Here is a 6,195-nt window from a genome sequence, read left to right on the forward strand (position 1 = left end):
ATATATAGACAACATATGGCAAATCGTTAGTAGATCTGAACTCTCGTACTTTTTATTGCTGGGAGTGTTGTGCTACTGTATTTAACGTCATTTTGGTTCTAAAGATGCCACGTTCCAAGTACCTTGCTGTCCTGAGGTAGGTGAATGATTAAAAAGCACTGTTGGGATGTGTGTTTAGGTCATCATCATTATGAAAGAGTTTCTTAGCAGTCCATTAATCAGACTATGCCTCATCTGCACATTATGACCATTAAATTCGTTGTGGACACTGCATTTGCTGTTTTGTTTGTTGACTGTCAAGTCCTGTTGATAAAGCACCACTGACTGGGTAACTGGACCAGTAGAAATTTATTCCCACAATTCCTGCAGGTATAAGTTTGAGAGTGAGAGGTCACCATGGTAATATTTTCTCTGAGATCTCTCTCTTTTGCCTGTTCACGGCTATGGTTGTTTGAATGGAATGTCTCCATAGGCTCATAGGAAGTGGCACTGTTTGAAGGGATTAGGACATCTGGGCTTGCTCGAGGAAGTGTGTCCCTGGTGGTGGGCTTTGAGGCCCAGTGGCTCAGGTGCTCTTGCTGTTGTCTGCTGGTCAGGATGTAGAACTCTCGGGTTTCTTTTCTCACACCGTGTTTGCCTATGTGACGCCATGCTTCGTGCCATGACTATCTAAACCTCTGAGCCTGTAAGCCATTTCCAATGAAATGTTTTCTTTATAAGAATTGCCATGGTCCTGGTGTCTTTTCACAGCAACTAAGACAATGGCCATTTTCCCATCTCTTCTCATTGTTTTGCTCTGAGTGTTTGTTACCTAATGTCCTCTTTTTTATTAGAATTTTATTAGAATTAAAATCCATCTTTGAGACTTCATTTTGACTTAATTATCTATTCAGTGGTCCCATCTCCAAAATGTCACATTTCTGAGTAATCGAATACAAGAATTTCAATATATGAATTTGAGGCAGGCAGGGGATGGGATAATGACCCATAAGAGACATTAAAAAATGTTCAGAATGAAATAAAAAGAAGCAAAAGAATATGATATCATAACAAAAGAAAAACAAAATATAAATTGAAGGGGAAGTGCAAGCTAGCATTATGTGCTTATGAGTTGAAGTACTGCCTACTCTAAGAACTTTATGTCCAGAAATGTCTGTCTTCCATCTATCCTAACTTTAGGGGCTTAAAATGCTTGAGGTCCTGAGCTTAATCTCCAACACACACACATTCACACATACACACACACGCGCACACACACACACACACATACACACAAAACACAGTACACATGTACACTGCACACACACACACCATACATACACAGACACACAGTCTCCATGAGATAAGAACTTAGTATAACTTACTCACAAACATCCTGAAACATGAGGAAGGCATGAAACATAGCTGAATCACGATACTGTGGTGTGATGTACATTTATATGGCTGAACTTGCACACATCAAGGATCATGGGTTGTCCCTTATCACTCTTATATGGTTTGGTTATTGCCTATAAAATAATAAAATATCCATAAATATAAGCTAATACATTTATAATTAAACTAATTAATATAATTATGTGCATATAATATAATTTAATTAATATATTGTATCAAGACAATATATTAATGTATAATTAGTATACACTAATCTTTTATTCAAATCTTTAAGAAATCAATGCCCCCATATGTCACCCTGTTAACTATTAATATTATGTTTGCTACTAAGGAAGGCACTTCACTCTCCTGTAAGTTACCTCGCTGAGCCCAGTATCCAAGTTTTAAAATGGGGATAGTATCTGTCTGCCTGTAAAGAAATGTTTGGTGACAGTAGTGAATGGAGCATGAGGCTGACGTCTATGAAATGGAAATCATGTAACAAGAATGACCTCACTGTAGTTTCTGATGAGCACAGGGACAACAAAAGATGGCAAGACATGCAGACACAGACTTCTGAGCAGGGCATGGGGTGGATAGTAGCAACTTGACCTTCGACACAGAAGGCAACCAGATCAACGAGTGTGGGGACTACTGTGATGTAGGTGGGTCTTTCTATGTGTTACTTTCATTGGTTAATAAAGAACTGCCTTGGCCTTTGATAGGACAGCAGCTTAGACAGGCAGAGTAGGCAGAACAGGATGCTGGGAAGAAGGTAAGTGAGACAGACGCCATGGCTCTCCTCTCCAAGATGGACGTGGGTTAGAATCTTCCCAGTAAGCCACCACCTCGTGGTGATATACAGATTATTAGAAATGGGTTAATTAATATGTGAGAGTTAGCCAATAAGAGGCTGGAGACAATGGGCCAGGCAGTGTTTAAAAGAATACAGTTTCCGTGTAATTATTTCGAGTGTAAGCTAGCCGGAATCCGGGCGGCGGGAAGTGGCCCCCTGCTCCTTTTTACAACGCTACTGAGCAGGCTGGAGAAGACCAGTGCTGCTGAAAACCAGTGTGGTGTTGGAGGAGGTAAAGCCGGGGTGGAGTGTGAAGGGCTGGATGCTAAGCTAAATCACAGGACTTCTTTTTGCTCTCAAGGCTAAGGAAGGGCAAGACTTCAGAACAGTTCTGACAATCAAATAAAAAATGTTTTAGATGTTGCCCTCTACTGTTTCATTGCTAACAGACATAATTGGATGTAATTAGTTTGTTAACCATTTTGAGCTATAAATAAAAATAACTAATTTAAGTAAATACTATTTAATATATTACATATGAATACATATTTATATGTAAAAGTATAACTATATTCGTATACTTGTTTTGAAACATTTATATGATTCATATTTTATAATATAGTCATAAAACATTCAATCAATAAGAATAGTCTGTGATTTACTTCAATTCTGCTCCTTTTCTATGTCTTCTCTGTGTTGGTGCAGTTGCTTGCAAAAAGTCCATGGTCCACTGTTTTGGGAGAGGTATGGAAACAAGGTCCTTCAGAATTATCTTGTGTGACCAAAATATGGGGTCACTCTGTGGGAAATATGTCGCCAAGTTGTCTCATGTTTTAATGAAACAAATGCATGCTTTCCTACTGCATTCTTGCTTCCGAGATTTTTCCTGCAGTACAGAATCTAGGGTAGCAAGTAAGGTTAGAGCCTGGGTTTGGCATGAAGAAAAGTCTCCTCAGGGCACAATGTAAGAGACAGTTCTGGTGGGCTCTAAGGGAGCTTCAAGTGTCATGTGTTGTTCAGGTGTTGAAAAGAAATCTAGCCCTCAGAGACAGCTAGGTTAAATGTATGTATACTTTATTCCCATTTAGAATGTGAAGTTTTGCTAGCTGGATATGTTAAGACTGCCCTGTGGCCTGCATGACCTGGCCAGGTAGAGCCTTCTGGGAGTAGCACAGAGCACATGATAGATAGTGTGTTCCTTCTTAAGATGCTCACCTAAAACAAAGAAATAATAGTGCTGTGAAGGGAGGACTTTCCATAGTAAGAACTATGAGAACTGTCATCAGATGACCACACGCATTTCCTTAGCCACATGGTATCACTTGTTTCTGTTTTTTTTTTCTTTTTTCTCCCAGTAGAGGACTTCATCAATGGATTTATTTGAGGAACCTGTAACATGAAGGGGCCTGCTCGTTGGGGTTTATGTCCTGCCCAGTTCCCCACAGCCGGCAAGCCCCAAAGAAAATCACACAGAGTCTACATTAGGTTATAAATTGATCGGCCCATTAGGTCAGGCTTCTTATTAGCTCTTGTAACTTATATTAACCCATTATTCTTATCTATGTTAGCCACATGGTTCGGTACCTTTCTCAGCAGGGCAGGTCACATCTTGCCTCTTCGGAGTCTGGGCAGGAGTGGAGAGGGGATGGGCTTCCTTCTTCCTAGAATATTCCTGTTCTCCTCACCCCACCTCTACTTCCTGTCTGGTTGACCCGCCTATACTTTCTGCCTGGCCAATCAGTGTTTATTTAAAATATGATTGACAGAATACAGACAATTCTCCCACACCAGGAACCCTTTCCATGTGAGAATATTTCTCCTCTGAAGAAATGAATGCCAAATGCTGCTTAGTGGAACTGCATTAGATACACACACACACACACACACACACACACACACACACACAAACACACACTTCAGACTTGGGGTTCTGGGCAAGGCTGTGCATGCAGAAAAGCCAGTCCCTTCCTTGAAGTGCTGTCTGCCTCACATGTACTTTAGTTCACTCCTTTAGTGAGCTCTGAAGGAAAGGAAGACTGATTTCAAGCTAATAGACTGAACAGGCATGCATTATCTGGATGGCATTTTTCTCAGGTAGGGCTTCGGGTATTTTTTATTGAAGTTGGTTCATTTATATTTTAAGCATCTGTTAGGCTACAGTGAAATGAACTCCCTCATAATCATCACTATGGAGAATGAATAAATACATGCATTTATCTAGCGCAAAGTAATTGGCTGTGGAGCATTCTGTGATCCTTTCATTAGGCTGATGAGATCCAAAAATAGATGCCAACCGTGTTTATTGGAAACTAATAAACCCACCTGAGGTGTAAAATTTTCCTTTAAATTTACTAATTCACAGAAAGACGAAATCAGGGATGTGGGTGGGTGTATGCGCTTATATGAGGGGAGTAGGGAGGGAGCCATTAGAGACTAATTTATTCTTCTTTCTGGCTTTGCTCCTTAGTATGAATCTAAGCAGTTAACTACCTTGTATGTTACAGTCCTTGAGAAGGTCCTCCACTCCTCTGATAATCTCATTTGCATTGGGGCGGAGTAAATGTAAACTTTCTCCATGTCTATGGACTGCCCTGGGAAAGTATCACTTGCTATGTAAGTGACCCTGCTGCAGTCATAGACTTGGATACTCAGAACTCTGACTTGATGCCTAGTAAACCTCCAGCATCAGGAAAATTTTGTTCCTCCTCTTCTATCTGCTACCCTACTTGGTATTACTGCATTGCTAGGAAGCAAAAGGAAGAGATGGAAGAGGTGGGGGAGAGATCAGGATCACAGTATTTCCTTAGAGGACATTCCCCCAGGGACCTAAAGACCCCCTACTAGGCACCATATCTTAAAGGTCCCACCATCTCTCAACAGCAGTACCCTTAAAACATGGCCTTTGATGAACATTTGATGTCTACCAAGTATATGCAACCTAAAGCCCTTAGGTCAAATGGGTCTCAGGAGAGCTGTGAATTTGACCCAACACAAAACTGTTAACTTAATTAATAAAACAGTGAACATTTTTTACTCCATTCTTTTGAAATTTCATTATTCAGTTCTGAAGCGTAACATTTGTAGAGGACAGCATTGTGTTACAATGTCATAGCAGTATGTCTATTGATAGGTAGGGACTTCTATAATATGACAGCCAGAAATTTCATGTTTATATAATCTATGGTTGGACCCAATTTCCCACTTTCTATGAGCTTATTTCTGCAAGTTGAAGTGTGCTCAGTTCCCACTCTATCACTCTATCCCATGTATAGGCCATGGTCTCACTGTCAGCCAAACTACAGAGGAGTCCCATCACCTTGTCCTGTAACACTCATGTTCGTATTACACTAGCTTCTCTTCTTAATCTTAGCAAACACTCAGCTAGAGTGATTTGTAAGTGATATCATACTTTAAATTTTGAGTTCTACATACTAATGGTTAGTATGGAAGTATATGGCTAATATTACTGAATCAATGTTTTGCAGCATTTCTGAATTCACTTATAAATTTTATATGTTTATTTTTGTATGTTCAATACTGTCCAGAACTACGCATTTTTTTCTTCTCATTCCCTAAATAATGTTGCATAACAACTAACTGCTTAGAACTTGGTTGTATTAGACATTATACATGATGTAGAAGTGGTGTGTGTGTGTGTGTGTGTGTGTGTGTGTGTTGTTTGAAATCAAACCTAGGATCTTATACATATGTTGAGTAAGTGTTGTACTATCAAGCTATGCCCCCAATTCTATAGGATATTTGGAATAAAGGTAGATAAGCATCAATTACAACTAAATAAGATGTCATTTTATGGAAGAGTGATATCTGTGGGGGATCCTAAAAATAAACTCCTTCAAGCGGCTAGAATAATTGCGCTATTATTTTATTACTATTACTAAAAATGTTATCATTCCTTTATATTCTGCTTTTTACATAACTAAACAATTTTCTTGACGTTAGTGAGTGGTAGATTATTTTAATTCATTAAATTTCTTTTTTGATAATTTTATACATATATCAAATAC

The sequence above is a fragment of the Myodes glareolus genome, chromosome 24, assembly GCF_982192425.1.
Source record: "Myodes glareolus chromosome 24, mMyoGla1.1, whole genome shotgun sequence".
Taxonomy (NCBI): Eukaryota; Metazoa; Chordata; class Mammalia; order Rodentia; family Cricetidae; genus Myodes; species Myodes glareolus.